Below are 20,189 nucleotides of genomic sequence, written 5' to 3'. Positions count from 1 at the left end.
AAAGAATGAAGTGGCTGAGATAAAGTGGAAACAGTACCCAGGTGTGGATGTGTCTGGTGGTGAATGTAAAATCTGATGCTCTAAAGAAAACTGCAACCTCAGTCTTATAACCATAAAGAACTGAATTCTGTCAATAACCACAGTAAACTGGGGACAGCCCCTGAGCCTCAGGAGATCACAGGTGTGGCCAACACCTTCAGTTAGCTGGATGGGATCTGAGCAGAGATCCCAGCTTTGCCACGCCCAGACTTCTGTAGGACAGAAGTGAATTAATACATGGGCGTTGCTTGAAGCTGCGGGGTTTGTGGTAATTCATTATGTGCCAACAGAAAACCACTACATGATAAACATGGGAATAGCCCAACCCCTATACATCAGAATTGAGTACAAAATTATAGCCTTTATCTCATATAAGTGAAAATCCCCTTATTCTGGATTTTGAATGAATTTATCTCTTCTACCCTTTTTTCTCATTTCCGCCTTTTCCTTCTTCAATGCTTCTTCAAGGTCATCTCTTCAAGAGATACGTATATGTATATTTGAGAAATTTGTATGCAGGTCAGGAAGCAACAGTTAGAACTGGACATGGAACAACAGACTGGTTCCAAACAGGAAAGGGAGTACGTCAAGGCTGTATACTGTCACCCTGTTTATTAAACTTATATGCAGAGTACATCATGAGAAATGCTGGGCTGGAAGAAACACAAGCTGGAATCAAGATTGCCGGGAGAAATATCAGTAACCTCAGATATACAGATGACACCACCCTTATTGCAGAAAGTGAAGAGGAACTAAAAAGCCTCTTGATGAAGGTGAAAGAGGAGAGTGAAAAAGTTGGCTTAAAACTCAACATTCAGAAAACGAAGATCATGGCATCCGGTCCCATCACTTCATGGCAAATAGATGGGGAAACAGTGGCATACTTTATTTTTCTGGGCTCCAAAATCACTGCAGATGGTGATTGCAGCCATGAAATTAAAAGACGCTTACTCCTTGGAAGGAAAGTTATGACCAACCTAGATAGCATATTCAAAAGCAGAGACATTACTTTGCCAACAAAGGTTCGTCTAGTCAAGGCTATTGTTTTTCCAGTGGTCATGTATGGATGTGAGAGTTGGACTGTGAAGAAGGCTGAGCGCTGAAGAATTGATGCTTTTGAACTGTGGTGTTGGAGAAGACTCTTGAGAGTCCCTTGAACTTCAAGGAGATCCAACCCTAAAGGAGATCAACCCTGGGATTTCTTTGGAGGGAATGATGCTAAAGCTGAAATTCCAGTAATTTGGCCACCTCATGCGAAGAGCCTTGGAAAAGACCCTGATGCTGGGAGGGATTGGGGGCAGGAGGAGAAGGGGACGAGAGAGGATGAGATGGCTGGATGGCATCACTGACTTGATGGACATGAGTGTGAGTGAACTCCAGGAGTTGGTGATGGACAGGGAGGCCTGGAGTGCTACGATTCATGGGGTCTCGAAGAGTCGGACACGACTGAATGACTGATCTGATCTGATCTGATCTGATGTATATGTATATGTCATTGAATTGTTTCTTCTTATCAGTGAGTGTATGAGTTATTATTGTGAGCTGTGTGCTGTGATGAGTCACTTGTGTCCGACTCTTTATGACCCTATGGATTGTAACTGGCCAGTCTCCTCTGTCCATAGGATTCTCCAGGCAAGAATACTAGAGTGGGTTGCCCTTCCCTCATCCAGGAGATCTTACAGACCCAGGGATCAAACCCAGGTCTTCTGCATTATAAGCAGATTCTTCATCACTGTGCCACCTGGGAAGCCATGAGTTACTATTACTGCATAATAAACCATCAACAATTTAGAGTCTGAAAACAACACATGTTTATTATTTCAGAGTTTCTTTGGGTCAGCAATCTGGGCATGGTTTATGTGAATAATCCTCTGATTCATGGTTGCTTACAAGCCTGCAGAGTGTCAGCCGGCCCTGGAGTCGCATCTGAAAGTTAGCATGGGAACAGCCCAACCCCTACACATCAGAATTGAGTACAAAATTGTAGCCTTTATCTCATATACCCTTTTTTCTCATTTCCACCTTTTCCTTCTTCAATGCTTTTCCAAGGTCATCTCTTCAAGACTTCAATGTTGCTCTAACATAATTTTTCCTCTAGTCTTTTGCACATTCAAAACCCCTTCCCAGTATTTGCATTTCTTTAGTACCTCCGCCAATCTCACATTGTCTCCTCTCTCCTCTCAGTTTATTAAGCTTATCCTAGTGACTCTACTGTCATTTAGATGCGAATGTTTGAAAGTAAGCAGTATGCAGAAGCAGTGCCACCCAATAGATGTTTTTTTCACTTCAACCCCAAACATTTAGATGTTGACTGTACTTGAATATTCCTTTGATTACTAGGCAGGATTTCTATGTTATATTATAGATCCAACCTTACTGCAGCAAAATGCAAAGCAGGTTTAAGTTTATATTTAACAGATCTGTTCAAAATGTGAATGAAAACTGGTCTGAGTAAGTGGGAACCACATTGCACTCACTGATTATGCTCTGGTCCGCTCTGGTTTCAGTATTTTCTTTATGCATGCTAAGGTGGAGCAGGGATTGTTGATAAAGTTGTGCAGCAGTTTAAACATACTGTTTTGTCCTGGAAATACTCTCTAAGCTCCAGCACTGGACTGTTTCTTTCATCGGGGTATTAATTCACAGTACTGGACTATTGCTGTCATCAGTGTATTATTTCACACAAAAAATACAAATACATGTGCAAATAAGCTTTACTTGCAAAGGTGCCTTTGATACTGTATCGAATCTGAATATTTCCAATTTAGTCTTTTCTAGATATGAACAAAAATGAGGATTAAAAGCTCGTCACATACCTTTACAGTAGCTGTTTCTAATATAACTGAAAACATTGAGGCATAATCTATGAAACAAGCAATAGTAGATAGGTTGTATATCCCATTTCCCTTCCAGAGTCTTTTACTAAACACATCAGGGGCCACAAATAATAAAGCATCATATACATGCATTGTTTCTCAGCTTTTATACATTTTAAAGGAACACATTAAAAGTCCCATATTGTAGAATTGATCCTTGGAAGGAAAGCTATGACAAACTAATTTAGCATATTAAAGGGTAGAGACATCACTTTGCTGACAAGGGTCTATATAGTCAAAGCTATGGTTTTCCCAGTAGTCATGTATGGATGTGAGAGTTGGACTGTGAAGAAGGCTGAGAAAGGTTGAAGGAAAAAGGAGAAGACGGTAACAGAGGATAAGATGGTTAGATAACATCACCATGAGTTTGAACAAACTCTGAGAGATAGTGAAGGACAGGGAAGCCTGGGATGCTGCTGCCCATGGGGTCTCAAAGAGTCAGACATGACTTAGTGACTGAACAACAAAATTGTAGAACATCGCGTAAGCCTCAGGCGAAATATATAACAGCACTAACTGGTTGTGATAAGAAAACCATCCCAGAATCATGATTATTAGCAAAAACAAACAAAATGAAAATTATGCAGACTAATGACACAAACTTTATCAGAAGTATCTGCTCTCCTTTTAAACAGCAAAAAGAAAACAATGCAGAAAACTTTAAACATAACCACTGATTCTGGAACAGGCAGAAGAATGTTTCAGGTACTCATTCCTACACCAAGGTCATCTGCTTTTCTCCAACACTCAATCCTAATTAAAGGCAAATGAATACACCCAGTGACAGTAAACTGGTGCCTAGCTGGCCTCAGTCTCCCAAGGGCCAGAGGAAGAACACCTACAACAGCAGGTAAAGTGCATTAGATTTGCTGAGCCCATGGAAAGACGGAATATGCAAAAGTGTAAAAATTTGTCTTTGAATGTGAAGTGGCAAGCTGCCTATTCCCATAACGATGAGGATTGTGTCTAAATTAATCCTGCCCCTGGCATGAACTGTAGAGAATCAGATACTTTTACAAGTGTGACTGTTACTGATACAGCTAGACTGATGCAACATACAGGACAAAGGATTTAGGTTGAACAGTTTAAATAATTTGCACATTTTAGGATTTAAAATAGGAGTTGGCAATTTGTTTCTATAAGAGGAGAGATGGTAAATATTTTAGACTTTATGAGCCATACGTCGCCACAACTACAGAAATCTGCTGTTGCAGTAGAACAGCAGCAACTGATCATAAGTAGAATAATGGGTGTGGCTGCACAGCTGCATTAACTATTCACAGCTCATGCCCCAATTACTAAATAAACATCAGTTTACCTGAGCTAAGCCAAGCATGGCTCTTGGGGAGTGAGAATGAAAGTGGTAGATGATGAGGATTATTGTCAAAGGGACAGGCTAAAATCTAGCTTTTGTTAGTAAACATCTCTCCAGGAGAAAAGCTTGCTGGCAATGCAAAGGAAGCATCAATACAAATTCCACAGGACTCCTTCCAACCAGACTACTGCACTCAGCCTCCACTCCATCCATAGTGATTTTACAACTTTCATGGCATGGAAAAATACAGGGAGTGTTCACCTAGCAAAGGGAATGAGTTAGGTATCCTTCCTCCACATTGGGAATGGAATACATTGCTTCTCACAGCACTGTTGAAATATTTCAGCAAATTAAATAAAGTTGGATTCTGATCCATACACTAGATCAGTGGCTCTCAACTGGAGGTGATGTGGCAATGTATGCAGATAATTTGGGTTGTCATGACTGGAGAATGGTCACTACTGGCATCTTGTAGCTTGAGGCCGGGGATGCTGCTGGACATCCAACATGCACATGTAGTCAGCCCCCCACAACAAAGGGTTCAGCATGTCAGTTATGCAGTCGTATCCAACTCTTTACGATCCCATGGCCTGTAGCCTGCCAGGCTCCTCTGTCCATGGAATTCTCCAAGCAAGAATACTGGAGTGGGTAGCCATTCCCTTCTCCAGGGGATCTTCCCAACCAAGAGATCAAATCCGGGTCTCCTGCATTGTAGGCAGATTCTTTACCATATGAGTCACCAGGGAAGCCAAGAAAGGATTGTTCTGTTGTTGTTCTTTAGTCACTCAGTTGTGTCAGACTCTTCATGACTCCATGGACTATAGCCACCAGGCTCCTGTGTCCATGGGATTCTCCAGGCAGAAACATTGAAGGGGGCTGCTGTTTCCTGCTCCCGCGGGTCTTCTGACCCAGGGATCGAACCCCCAGCTGTTGCATTTCCTGCATTAGCAGGCAGAGTCTTTACCAACTGTGCCACCTGGAAAACCCCAACAAAGGATTATCCAGCCCCAAATGTTACCAAATCCAAACTTGCACCACATGCAACATGACAGGCCAATAAGTTGAGAGATGAGTTGTTAGGACAAGGAATACAGGTTATTTGGAAAGCCAGCAGACTGAGAAGATAGTGGACTAGTGTCCCACTGAACCGTCTTCCCCAAGTGAGCATTCAGGCTTCTTTTATACTAAAAGGGGAGGATAAACTGTTGGTTGCTTCAAACTTCTTGGTGCCAGAATCCTTTTTTCTTACAGCTGCCCAAGCAGGTTTGGTCAGGATGTTCCTATAAACCTCCAACAAGGTGGATATTACTCTGTTTGAAATTTTTATCTCTGTATGAATGGAAATACCTCTAGAGATCAGAGCCTTGCAGATAGAATGTATAATTCAGTCTATAAGCAACATTTGTAACTTGTAGCAAGAGCAATAAAATGGAAAGGTTAAAGTGAAAGAAACAGATCCAATATGAAGTCCTGCTTCCCTGGTGGCTCAGTCAGTAAAGAATTTACCTGCAATGCAAGAGACTTGAGTTTGATCCCTGGGCCGGGAAGAGCCTCTGGAGGAGGGCATGGCAACCCACTCCAGTATTCTTCCCTGGAGAATCCCACAGACAGAGGAGCCTGGCAGACTACAGTCCTACAGTCCACAGGGTCACAAAGAGTTAGACATGACTGAGTGACTAACACACACATTACTAAAATATCAATAGTACCAAGGCAGAGAAACTTTGTGCTGTTACTTTAATGAATTCCTCCTTTAGTAAATGTAATTATAAAAAACACAGAATACATTTTCTGGAGAAATGTTGGAGCTGTCACCACAAAAAGTTGTAAGAGCAAAAGACTTCCAAATAATTTACTGACAGAACCCTCCTGAAAATATTTTGCTCTTTCATATTAATGCAAGAAATAAAAGAACATCTCTTAATTTTAGATTTGAATGCAATATCTTTCAGAACATAATTTGAAACAATTTTGCTTTGAATTTGGGGTGTTTTGTAGTTTAATTTTCTAACCCTGGCATTGGTTATAAATTTAGGTATATTTAGGTTTTGTGGTATGTATGTGACATAGTCTGGAATTGCATCAAGCTCAAACGATAATTTACCTGGTTGATACTGAGGATTGGAACTTTAGAAGAGAGAGGGTTTAAAGGACATGATAAAGTAGGAGCAATACTCTTGTAGAGTTGTAAAAGGATTAGTGGGGTCTTAGAACTGCCTAGAAACTGTATGCTTTTCTGTCGGGAAAGCAGGAGCTAAGATATGGTTGAGGCTGGGCTGACAGAATCAGGTCAAAATGTTCTGTTTCATTTTGATCTGTCTTAATATGGAGTTCCTCGGATGGAGCTAAACCTATATAACTCTCAGTCTGAGGAAAAGAAAAACATTCCAGCAGACTCATGGAGTTTCTCAATAACTAAACTTAGTATATTAATCAAGCTTGGCTCAAAATGACCAGAAGCTGTTGAAATTTACTAAAATATGCAAATTACTCAATAACCATTGACTTAGGAAGTAGGAACTAATCAATAAATTATCCCTTGAACAAAAATGAAATTGAACAAGCTGGTTATTTGCAGGATTTAAAAGAAAATTCTTGCTATTAGGTAATCTTTTTTTTTTTTTTTAAGTTTACTTTATCCCAAACTCCTAAACATCTAACCCCCTCCCCACTCCAACCACATTTCCCACTGGTAACCATAAGTTTCTTCTCTGTGAGTCTGTTTCTGTTTTATAAATCACTTCATTTGTATCTTTTTGCCTTTTTATATTGTTCATGTGGTTCTCATGGCAAGAATACTGAAGTGGGTTTCCATTCCCTCCTTCAGTATCATAAGGAAGGCAGAGACTATGGTGCCGGTCCCATCACTTCATGGGGAAACAGTGGCTGACTTTTTCTGGGCTCCAAAATCACTGCAGATGGTGATTGCAGCCATGAAATTAAAAGATGCTTATTAGAAGGAAAGTTATGACCAACCTAGATAGCATATTCAAAAGCAGAGACATTACTTTGCCAACAAAGGTCCATCTAGTCAAGGCTATGGTTTTTCCAGTTGTCATGTATGGATGTGAGAGTTGGACCATAAAGAAAGCTGAGCACCAAAGAATTGATGCTTTTCAACTGTGGTATTGGAGAAGACTCTTGAGAGTCCCTTGGACTGCAAGGAGATCCAACCAGTCCATCCTAAAGGAGATCAGTCCTGGATGTTCATTGGAAGGACTGATGCTGAAGCTGAAGCTCCAATACTTTCGCCACCTAATGGGAAGAGCTGACTCATTGGAAAGGACCCTGATGCTGGGAAGGATTGAGGGCAGGAGGAGAAGGGGACGACAGAGGATGAGATGGCTGGATGGCAGCATAGGCTCAATGGACATAGGTTTGGGTGAACTCCGGGAGTTGGTGATGGACAGGGAGGCCTGGCGTGCTGCGGTTCATGGGGTCACAAAGAGTCGGACATGACTGAGCAACTGAACTGAACTGAACTATGGTGCTGGAAAAGACTCTTGAGAGTCCTTTGAACAGTAAGAAGATCATAGCTGTCAGTCCTAAAGGAAATCAACACTGAATACTCATTGGAAGGACTGATGCTGAAACTGAAGCTCCAATACTTTGGCCATCTGATCTTAATAGATGATGTGAACACCTGACAGGAACATTGGAAAAGACCCTGATTGAAGGCAAAAGAATAAGGCGACAGAGGATGAGATGGTTGGATGACATCACCGATTCAATGGACACTGACTTGGGCAAACTCTGGGAAACAGTGAGGGACAGGGAAGCCTGGCATGCTGCAGTCCATGGGATTGCAAAGAGTCAGACACAACTTAGCAACGGAATAACTCATTTGTATTATGTTTCTTTAGAGCCCACATATTGATAATATTTTATGATATTTGTCCTTCTCTGTTTGACTTATTTCACTTAGTACAATAATGTCCAGGTCTGGAAATGACATGTTACCACTGCTGTACTAAATATAAAATGTCTTTCCATGAAAAAAAGAAAAAAAAGTTTACCCTAGAATTGCTTTATATTAAAAAAAAAAAAATGGAAACATAGTACAGAGAGTTCCAGTATATCTCATATCTGTTTTCCCCTATTATTAATTAATTACATTAGTACATTACATTAGTTAACAGTAGTTCTCTTTGGAAGGTGATTGGAAGGGCACAAAATTCTGGGAGGTCTGTGATGTTCTATTTCTTGGCTTGAACTATTGTTCCTTGAGTTTTTTCATTTTGTGATAAATGAGTTCGCTGTACACATCAACATTTTTTCAGTTTTAATATTTATTTTTTAAAGTTAAGAAAGCAATTTTTCTTCAAAAGAACTTTGTGCACATGAAATGTAATTCAGGGTCTGAATATCTTAAATATTCTGCCTATCCTGCATATTCTTAGTAAGAACCTCTTGCCATAATTCCACCGGGAGTATTTTTTCCCTTCCTCTGTAAACTCCTTGAAATAGCACCATTAAAGATCTTTCTTTCTTCACCCATCTCAATGTGTTGCTATTTTTGTCTATAGACTATAAAAGTTATGTTTCTAGTCATAGTTTCCTGTTAACCTATCACTGTATATTGTTAAATGTCTTTGTGTTGAGCTCATTCATTTGAAAGGATTAATTTCACTTCACAGAATTAAAAATGGCCAAGGTTTGTTTAACTACATAACATGAGGCCATTAGGGCTTCTCTGGTGGCTCAGATGGTAAAGAATCTGCCTGCAGTGTGGGGGTTGATCCCCAAGTGAGGAAAAACCCCTGGAGAAGGGAATGCAGCCCATTAGAGCATTCTTGTCTGGAGAACTCCATAGGCAGAGGAGCCTGGAGGGCTACAGTCCATGGGGTCACAAAGAGTCTCACTGAGCTACTAATGCACATGTGAGACCATTAAAGGCACATGTTACACATGCCGAAAAAATAGCTGCTGCTGTTCCTTCTGTTCATGGTGATGGGGAGAAGAGGAGCACAGGTTAAGTGCAAGGAGGTAGAAAGTCTTCCAAGGGCATGCCTGAGGAATGCCTCTGGATGGCAGAAGCCACTGATCTTTCATTTTATTGCATCAAGAGTACAAGCCAAATGTTTGTTCAAATGCTAGAGAGCACGAAAAGGAGATTACTTAGAAATGGAAGAGAAAGGGTAGATATAAAGTGATTTGTAGGGAAAGAAATGATGACAGAGAGATCTGTTTTTAAAATGTCTCGTGGAATTTTACTACAAAAACCCCCATCACCTCTTCAAACAAAATATTCAGTAAAATATCCATTTTTATTATTGGCATTTTTTGATTGGATACATTTTTTACCAGCATAATGATCTCTGTTTCAAAGTCAAGAAGCTGGCAATAAAATATGCTTGTGAGCAGTGCCCAGGATCTTGGATACAACTACAAAGAAAGCAGTACAGAAATATTCCTTAAAATGCATCAAAATAAGAGGGCTAGATTTTAAATCCTAAATCAATTGCTTAGAAACTCTAGAACTCACTGGCTAGCCAACAGTAAATTATCTAGCTTTCAAAAGAAGGAAATAAAAGTTTTTTGCTCCTTCTTAGTTCATAGCCCTGTTTACAGTGTTCTTTATTCTATGAAATTTCCAAATTCTGTTTTAAAAATATTTTTATTTTCAAACTCATCATGCTCAAAAATTACTTAAAACTAAAAATAAAACCTTAATGGGACCTTTTCTAGAATCATGGTTTAGATTACCTATCAAAAGATCCAGGATGGTTCACTTGCCTTTTCCTGCATCTCATATTTCTCAACAATTCTGGGCAAACATTACAAATTCAGATTATTTTTTCCAATTAAATTTCTAATTAAGCTCTCTTTTGTCTGATACAGATTTATCATTGTGCAAATTTAAAGTAAGACTCTGTGCGACCCCATAGACGGCAGCCCACCAGGCTCCCCCGTCCCTGGGATTCTCCAGGCAAGAACACTGGAGTGGGTTGCCATTTCCTTCTCCAATAAAGTAAGACAAACTCCCTTAAATATTAAAATGCATATTAATAAATTGTTGTCATATTTTGTTAGAGGGTTGTTTTTTGGCTTACTGTGACCAGGGATTCTTTGGGGAATCAAAACTTCTTTAGCCTCAGTTGAGAGCTTTTTATGGTAAATCAAAGCTTACTGACCTTTGAGCCTTCTTTTTTAGGAATGTGAATGATTTGGCAGTTTAAAAGTAAGGGTTCTCCATAGTGGCTGTACTAGTTTGCATTCCCACCAACAGTGTAAGAGGGTTCCCTTTTGTCCACACCCTCTCTAGCATTTATTGCTTGTAGACTTTTGGATCGCAGCCATTCTGACTGGCGTGAAATGGTACCTCATAGTGGTTTTGATTTGCATTTCTCTGATAATGAGTCATGTTGAGCATCTTTTCATGTGTTTGTTAGCCATCTGTATGTCTTCTTTGGAGAAATGTCTATTTAGTTCTTTGGCCCCAAGAGACACCGATGTATAGATCAGTCTTATGGACTCTGTGAGAGAGGGAGAGGGTGGGGAGATTTGGGAGAATAGCATTGAAACATGTATAATATCATGTATGAAACGAGTCGCCATTCCAGGTTCGATGCACGGTACTGGATGCTTGGGGCTGGTGCACTGGGATGACCCAGAGGGAGGGTAGGGGAGGGAGGAGGGAGGAGCGTTCAGGATGGGGAACACGGGTATACCTGTGGCGGATTTATTTCGATATTTGGCAAAACCAAAACAATATTGTAAAGTTTAAAAATAAAATAAAATTAAAAAAAATAAAAAATAAAAGTAAGGGTTATATCTATACACTTTTTAGTGATTATTATAATGTTTTCTGAGGTCTAAGATGACAGATAAATGTATTACTACCTGGAAGCATTTTAATTTGTTCTTGTTTTCTTATTTTCAGAAGCAAATGTCTCGCTGGAGACCTCACAATATGTTAAATAATATGTATCCATATTATCTTACTTAAGAATTTAATTAATTTATGAGTCAACCTTGCCATAATATTTACTTGCTTCTCTCATTTTAGTAGCATGTCTAGAAAAAAGAGAAATCCACATATTACAGGAAATAAGAAACAGAGTTTGCTTTAGAATGCATCAGGTTTTGCCTCAGTTCTTTAAATAAGCTTTTAAAAATACAATAGTGAAAAATCAATAGTCATTATTTTAACCTATAATTGAAAAAAAAATGCCACATGATTGTTCTAATTTTAAAATGTTTACTTGGTCCTTTCTGGCTATCCTAAATTTATCCACAATTAAAGAGCCAGTCTGACCCATCTCCCCACTCCTGGGTAGCTGGCCACACTCATACAGTGTATTCAGTACAGCAATCTTCCTGGTCTATGTCTTTTTTCTTTAACTAGAGGGCAACAACAATTTGTTTCTTATATCTGCTGTATCATCTACAATGTCTTGAATATTTTTTCCTCAGCAATGTACACAATAAAATGAATACTTTTTCACCTGTTCTGTGACACATATCTTCCTCTCTGATGACACCAAGATGATGTGATGCCATGTCTAAATGAATCCCTATGTGTCAAGAAAATCCATAGAGTCTGTGTGTGTGCATGCTTAGTCACTTCAGTCATGTTCAGCTCTTTGCAACTCTATGGACTATAGCCTGCCAGGCTCCTCTTCTATGGGATTCTCTAGGCAAGAATACTGGAGTGGGTTGTCATGCCCTTTTCTCATAAAGTCTAGTACCCTTGTACATATGCTGCTTAAGATAGATCTCTCTTTAATTAATTCAGTCCAAAAAGTGTTTATTGAACACCTACTGTATGCAGGACAAATGTAGATAGAGGACAGAACTCACAGAAGTTTCAGATTTCATAAAGTGTTTCTAGTAGTCATGTATGGATGTCAGAGTTGGACTATATAGAAAGCTGAGCACTGAATAATTGATGCTTTTGAACTGTGGTGTTGGGGAAGACTCTTGAGAGTCCCTTGGACTGCAAGGAGATCCAACCAGTCCATCCTAAAGGAGATCAGTCTTGAGTATTCATTGGAAGGACTGATATTGAAGCTGAAACTCCAATACTTTGGCCACCTGATGCTAAGAGCTGACTCATTTGAAAAGATTCTGATACTGGGAAAGATTGATGGCAGAAGGAGAAGGGGATGACAGAGGATGAGATGGTTTGATAGCATCACCGACTCAATGAACATGAGTTTGGGTAAACATGAGTTGGTGATGGACAGGGAAGTCTGGCATGGTGTGGTTCATGGGGTCACAAAGAATTGGACATGACTGAGTGACAGAACTGAACTGAAAGCTTACATACTAGTGGGAAGCAGATAATAAGTAGGAAAATAAGTGTGTGTATGTGTGTGTGTGTGTGTGTGTGAATATGAAAGTTCAGGCATAAAATTTTAGTATGTCTGAGAGGAGAGCATTCTGGGAAGCAAGTGCAAAGGTTCTGAGTGAAGAGTGTGAAGGCAGAGCAAGAAAGACATTACAGAGTTAATAGGGAGCCAGGGACGTCAGTCCTTAGAAAGTATTAGATTATAACTAGAAGCCATCGGACAATCTTGAGCAAAGAGGACATGATCTATAATCCTGTGAGATTCTATACTCCACTTTTCTTCTTTTTGTCCCTTGTTGTACATACTAAAATAGTATCAATTTATAATCCATATATGATGACAATCTGTCTATTCATATCATGTTTCATATATGTATAACTGAGAATAACCTTATACAGATGTAGGAATAAGAAAACTTCCTATTATATGGTCACTGCCCAAATTTAGAAACTAATCTCTACATAACTGAAGGCTTTGAGTTTACACAGGTTTACATCAATATTTTTTGTTGTTGTTCATTCAGTCAGTTGTATTCGACTCTCTGCAACCCCCTGGACTGCAGCATGCCAGGCTTCCCTATCCTTCACTCTCTCCCAGAGTCTGCTCAAACTCATGTTCAGTGAGTTAGTGATGCCACCCAACTATCTCATCCTCTGTCACCCCCTCTCCTCCTGCCCTCAATCTTTCCCTACATCAGGGGCTTTTTCAGTTATTTGGCTCATCACATCAGGTAGACAAATTACTGGAGCTTCAGCTTCAGCATCAGTCCTTCCAATTAATATTCAGGGTTGATTTCTTTTAGGATTGGCTGGTTTTATCTCTTTGCAGTAAAAGGGACAAGAGTCTTCTCCAACATCAAATTCAAAAGCATCAGTTCTTCAGTGTCCAGCCTTTTTTAAGATCCACCTCTCACATTTGTACATGACTACTGGAAAAATGTGTAAAAATATGCTATTTTTAATTAATGTATGGTTAATTTACAATATTATACTAGTTTCAGATGTATAGAAAACATGCTAATATTTAAACAGAAATATTTCCAGAGACATTTTGAAAGTAAGCAAATGGCTTTTTAAAATTATTTTTCTGATTATCTACATACTCCTTTTCCATGCATATTTTAAAATTTAAAAAGAGAAAGCAATCTTGTCTAAAATATATTTTAATGTATGTGTCCTCAGCATCTCATCAGGGTTTAAGTGAATCATTTTCACAGTTGTGTAATTATTTCAGAAAAACAAAGCAACCAAAAACAAAACAACAAAAAATCCACAGAAACATTTTATCATGGAATTAGGAATTATATTTACCTATTGCAATATTTTCTTTGTTTAAAAATTTATATATTATTTCATTATGAGAGAAATTACGAAGTAAAAATAAAGTCTTAAGTTTTCAAGATGTATTATTCCAAGGCTGATTTTTCATTCACAAATATGATCCTCATATAGGTAATAAATGAATTAATAAACTTACACAAGTTGTGTTATAAACGAAAAGAGGCTTTCTGTTTAACATATTTGGAAACATTTCCATCACTTTATTCTGACTATATCTTACTAGTTTGTGGGAAATTTTTCCTTGTTTTCATGTGGTTCTCAAGTGGTTGTCAATAGTAAAGCAGGTATGACCTAACCTGAAATAATCATCTATTTCCATAAACATCATGTTTAGTACAAGTGTCACTAAGCAACTCAAACTAAAGTAATTGAAATTCCTTATTTGAATTGCCTTCATTCTTTACAGAGGTGTAGCTTTCTTTTCTTTTCTTTTCTTTTAGGAGCTTAAATTGTATAATTCTGGAGTAATCTGCATCCATATTTACCGACATGGAAAAATCCACTTGGCAGAAGGAAACAGTGAGAACAAGGGAAACCAGTACAGATGAGAAGATTTACAGACACATATAAAGAAGTCAAAGAACAGAGAAGGAGACAGACAGATGGTGAGAGAGAAACACAGGAGAAAAGAAAGACATTTATTTTCTCAGTTCTAACCTATTCTACTGTCTCCCTCAGCTACATATACAAATAAAACTCTTTGTATTTAAATAAATTTGAGAAGAATTTCTGTTATCTACAACCAAAAGAAAGCTGAGATCAAAATTAATACTAGAAGTTATGTGGGAAAAAGAAGACCCTAAAAGGGAAAACTGGCTGAAGTTGAGGTGGACTGAGTTACAAGGATGATTCCACCATCCCAGGATGGAAATTGGCAGCCTTTGTTACACCACAAGCAGGAGATTGAAAAGTCACCTGTCAAATCTTTGAGTTTCATGTGCTGACTGAGGCTTCCTGGGAAATATCAGAATTCTCAGAGTAGATTTAAATCCTTTCCTTCAGCAAGGTCCTGAACAAATGCCACAAGATTTTATGTAAACTGGCTCATTCAAAATTAGAAACAGCATAGTCATTTTGAGTTTAAAAGATAGGCATGGTCAGTCCAGAGATAGTTTCTGAAATTTTCTAGACAAAACATGAATGATGGTAGCTTTTAATGTGTCTTGGATTGAAAGTCTTTAATGTGTAGAAGTCAAGCCATACAAGGTTTTGTTTCTGATTTATGGAGATAGTTTCTCTGAAAGGGTTGAGAGGGAGCTTATGCTATTTGTTGCCCAATTCTGACCTCTAGTTTTTAGTTCTTGATTTTATTTTTAGCTATTTCATTATTCTTCCCTGCCATGTTCATAACAAAATTCCATTTTTTCTTAACTTAAGCTGAGCAATAATTCATTGCTCACATTCAGAAGTGACTGAAATAAGGTAAGATGTTATTATAGCTAATGAGTGCTGTATAGTTTGATAAATGGCTTACATAGAACTAGTCATAGAAAATTAACTCTGAGATTCCTCAGAGATCATTGAGACCAATGTCCTCTTAGATATAGTTGAGTAAATTGGCCTTGGAGATGTTCCATTAGCTTGTGATTTCAAAAAAGAATCCATCTGGCTATATTGGATAAGTGAAAAGTGAAGTCGCTTAGTCGTGTCCGACTCTTTGCGACCCCGTGGATTGTAGCCTACCAGGCTTCTCCGTCCATGGGATTTTCCAGGCAAGAACACTGAAGTGGGTTGCCATTTCCTTCTCCAGGAGATCTTCCTGACCCAGGGAATGAACTGGGGTCTCTCGCATTGTAGGCAGACGCTTTACTGTCTGAGCCACCAGAGAAGTCTGCTAATATCTAATGTGGCATTAGAAGGAGAAATTTGGAGAAGAGGACTGAAATACAAGTCCATGGTCCAGACTATAATAAAGTCTGAGAACTGATTCTTTCTTTCTTTCTTTTTTAAATATTCAGTGCTGTTATGTGATTTAATCCTTATGGAAGTCCCTAAAGTTTCATGATCTAGACTACCTCACACCTTCTCCAGAAGAGAGGAGATGAGAAGCAGGCTGTGTAACCTAACAATAGCACACATTTCCTGCCCTGGGCATCCATGCTCTTCCCTCACCCTCTATAACCACCAAAGTGAACCCTCCAAACAAGGCTATGGTTGGTTCCCTTAAGACCCACCAGAGGGAACATATTAGGCAAACATTCCTTTAGGATTTCATGGCAAAGTCGGCCCAAACAAAGTAGGATCATGAGTGAGGAGAAAGATAATAAGGTCAGCCTAAGGAGAGGACATCGTGGAAGAGGCTACTGTGGGAGTAGGAGGAGAGTCCGCTGTTGATGGTGGCTAAGGAAGGGCTGGCCCTAGATCTCTTGAGAAGAACATCATGAAATAGATTCTGTGAAAGCCGAGTTGGCTAAGGGAAGAGCTAGTAGGCTAGGTAGAGAGTGAGTCATGGTTGGAGGGCAGGAGAGAAGGGGGCAGTGAGGAGCTCTGCTGAGAATGGCAGACATGATGGTTCTGCCCTGGAACTGGGGGTCGCGATGGGTTAGGGGGTGGCCATAAGTGGGTCTGAGGAACTGTGATAGAGTCAGTTCACAGGAGACTGTAACAGAGTCTCTAGGCCCCATTAAGTGTCTAAGAGAGTCCTAAGGGCTTTGTAAAAGGGTATGCTAGGAAGGAGGACCCATGCCAGAACCCCTGAAGAGATTGGAGGGCTGGAATAGTGCCTGGTCAATGGAAGAAACGATATGTGGAGTCTAGTGGGAACCTGGTGGGCAGTGATTGTGTGTCTGGGAGGCTGGGGGGCTGATCTCTTCACAGGGTATCTCTGCTAGGGTGGGAAAGAGCAGCACCACAGGAGCCAAAGAGGAAGACTGAGAGGCATGGCGAGGCAATAGGATCGCTGAGCAGCTTGAGCGTGTCTTACCCGGTGTCCACCAAGTGGCCATCGCAGCACCCTCCTCTTCATAGGAAGCCATCTGGGAACTTATAAACCAAAAGCAGATCAAATTAACAAAGTAAAATGTCCATATATTAATTTAAAATGGGAGATGAACATTGATTGTGACAGTCATCTAAGAAGGTACTTAATTGCCTGTGTATTCATTGGTCATACATAAATATATTACCTAATTCTTTGCTGAGAGAAGCTTTATGCAATGATATCCCAGTGGCAACAAGCACACTGAGTACCCAGACCTTGGTTTCTACATACTATTGTCTGCTAAATACATCAGAATTCTTAAGCTAATTCTTGGATTGAGTCTGGGAAATACAAGATGAGCCTGGAGTGCCTTGTGGTTATAGAAAGTAAAAAAAGAGCTCCCAAAAAGGGGGAGGTGGATAATTGCCAAAAGGACAAAGGAGCAACTTGAAAAATCCCAGTAGTCAAAGCAACAAAAAATGTAAGCAATAAAACAGATAATGTAGTGTGGGCCTGTATGCTCAGTTGCTTCAGTTGTATCCAACTCTTTGCAACCCTATGGACTGTAGCCCACCAGTCTTCTCTGTCCATGGGATACTCCAGGCAAGAATACTGAAGTGGGTTGCCATGCCCAGGGACCAAACCCAAGTCTCCTGCATCTCCTTGGATTCTTTACCACTGAGCCATGGGGGGAAGCCCAGGTAATGAGGTATTGGATTATAAACCAAAGTATAAAATAAACAGTCATGACTCCATATTGATATAAATAAATGACTGGTAAGTAAACAGGGAGAAGAATCAAATCTTTCTTGAAGAATATATCCAAAGAATTTATGTAGGTTCTTTCTCTTACATGTGGTTGAACTTTATTCCCATCCCACTTCCTACACTTCAGGGTAGGCTAGACTTAATCACTTACCTCCAAAACATAGAGTAGGGAATGGGAAGAATAACTATTTTTCAGTGCAGAAACATGGCAAATGGTACCTTAACCAAGTGATGAAAGTTAACATTGTTAGTGATTTCATGTGGATATCATGTAAGGGTGCTTACACCTCACCTAGTTGGCATTGAAAAAAAAAAAATAGAGCCTATTTTCAGGGCAGTAATAGAGGCAAAGTTGTGGGCTTGTGGACACATGGGATGGGGGACCAAGGAGGGGAAGATGAATTGAGAGAGTAGCATTCACATATAGGCATGATCATGTGTGAAATAGACAGCTAGTAGGAAGCCGCTATGTAACTGACTCTGTCATGGCCTAGAGGGGTGGAATGAAAGGGTGGGAGGGAGGCTCAAGGGGGAGGGAGTTTGTGTATACTGATTCAGGTCATTGTACAGCAGAAACAAACACAACATTATAAAGCAATCATATTTCAATTAAAAAGAAACAGAACACTAGTCTAATCATGAGAAAAACATAAAAGCACCTCAGTTGAGAGGACATTGTGTGGGATACCTGGTGAATACTTCTCAAAAAGTTCATGAAAAAAAAAAAAAATGGAGAAACAGTCATAGACCAGAGAGAGATTAAGAAGACTTGGCAACTAAATGCTGGTGAAATCCAAATAAACTCTAGAGTTTAGTTAAGAAGTAAACAGTCATGTGCCAATGTCAGTGTCTTAGTTTTGACAAATGTACAATAATAACGCAAAATGTTAACCACTGGGCCACTGGGGATTTTGGTTGAGGGGATATACAGGAAAACACTCTGCATGATCTTTGCAAATTTTGTGTAAACTTAAAATTATTCCAGAATAAATGTTCATTAAAAAATAAAAGTATGTTGAATATTCTTAACAAATAGTTTCATTAATTTATGAACTGTCCTTTTTGACCATACTTTTTGTTAAATGTGATTGCATTTAGATAAAAATACATGGGAAACACCTCAATATGCTCTTCTCTTTAGCTGCTTCTTTTTCTGGCACTACATAGAGAGTGCCAAACCTCTCCTGTCATCCCTTATTGTGGTCACGAGTCAACAATATGATCTGAAATTAGTATTGAATAGAAAGAGACAAGGGGGGCATTGGCATTTCTATTTTCATAAACGTTAGCAGATGGAGAGTCAGGAGGTCTTTCCAGCCACAGCCAGTGGGTGGTTTCAGAGTTTGCTTCTCAGCGTGCTCTCTTTTGAATGATGGTGGCAAATTACATATGACTTTATTAAGCACCTTTCACTTTTCAGAAGAAAACTGCTTTTCATTAAATGTAATATAATAATAGTTATATTTGTAATGACACAACCATTCATCATAAGAACCATATTTTTTTTTTAGTTACTGTAGAAATCACCTTAGATTATGTGTTGAGCCTGTTGCAAAGTGCCAGTGCAACATAAATTGTCTCCAGTATGATTTTTTTTCCAACTTGAGTGCAAAGTAAAAATAAAATCCTAGAACTCAAAAGCTCAAATCACCATCTAGGAGAAATTTGGAGCAAAAACATTAATTAGAAATGTCTTCTATGAAGAATTTAGTGTTGAAAATAGAGGGTAAGAACTGCTTCTGAAATATGTTTGAACCTGTGAACTTAAGCAGGTTTGTGAGGTAAAGAGAGTCAAGATATATTTTTTATTAAAATCCAAGTAATATTAATAGCACTAGTACATGCATGCTAAGTCACTTCAGTCGTGTCCTATTCTTTGCAACCCTATGGACTGTTGTCCGCCAGACTCCTCAGTCCATGGAATTCTCCAGGAAAGAATCCTGGAGTGAGTTGCCATGACCTCCTCCATCCAGGGATCAAAGCTGCATCTCTTATGTCTCCTGCGTTGGCAAGCAGGTTCTTTACCACTAGTAGCACTTGGGAAACCCAATAGCGCTAGTACCTGGAATAAAATCAAGCCTTGGTAGTAAAACTATTACAAAACTTACGCAGTATTCTTAACTCTTAAAATTGTGTGCTGCTGTTATTTTACTTATCTTTACGATGCTTTGCAGAAAGTTCTCTGAAGAAATATGTTACATTATGTGATCTCTGAGAATTGAGTTATTAGAATTATTTGTGCATCCTGTGCTTAAACAGATGCTACTAGGAAAACTCAATCAATTAAACAAGTAAGCAAAATAAGCTGGGTTTTTAATCTTTTCTTCTGCTCTGTGTATGTTCTTGTTTTGTTTTTTAGTAGTAAACAAGTAGATCTTTTGTAATAAAAGTTAGTAAAAATTACTTAATACACAAAGTTCAATGACTTCCATCACTTACCTGATTAAATAGTGATGAACATAAACACTACTCACTAATGCTCACACTTAGCTATAATTTAGAAGATTTGAGGGACTCCCAGATTAATCCAAACCTCTAAACATGTTTGGAAAAAAGATATACTGTATCACCAAAAAGAAGCAATGCAGTTTGACTGTACCGTGTCCTTCCATTCTGTTATTTTCTGGAGCCAGATTT

General features: G+C 39.1%; 1 long non-coding RNA gene across 1 annotated transcript; it reads left to right on the top strand.

Annotated features, from left to right (window-relative positions):
* The first annotated feature begins 930 nt into the window (after positions 1 to 930).
* On the top strand, positions 931 to 17,887 carry LOC133253908 (uncharacterized). The gene is made up of 2 exons (XR_009738498.1): positions 931 to 10,201; positions 14,305 to 17,887. It is a non-coding gene; the product is annotated as an uncharacterized LOC133253908 (long non-coding RNA).
* The last annotated feature ends 2,302 nt before the right edge of the window (positions 17,888 to 20,189 follow it).

The sequence above is a fragment of the Bos javanicus genome, chromosome 1, assembly GCF_032452875.1.
Source record: "Bos javanicus breed banteng chromosome 1, ARS-OSU_banteng_1.0, whole genome shotgun sequence".
In the NCBI taxonomy this organism is placed as follows: Eukaryota; Metazoa; Chordata; class Mammalia; order Artiodactyla; family Bovidae; genus Bos; species Bos javanicus.
The sequence above is the reverse complement of the archived record's forward strand: the minus strand, read 5'-3'. Positions and strand labels throughout refer to the sequence as shown.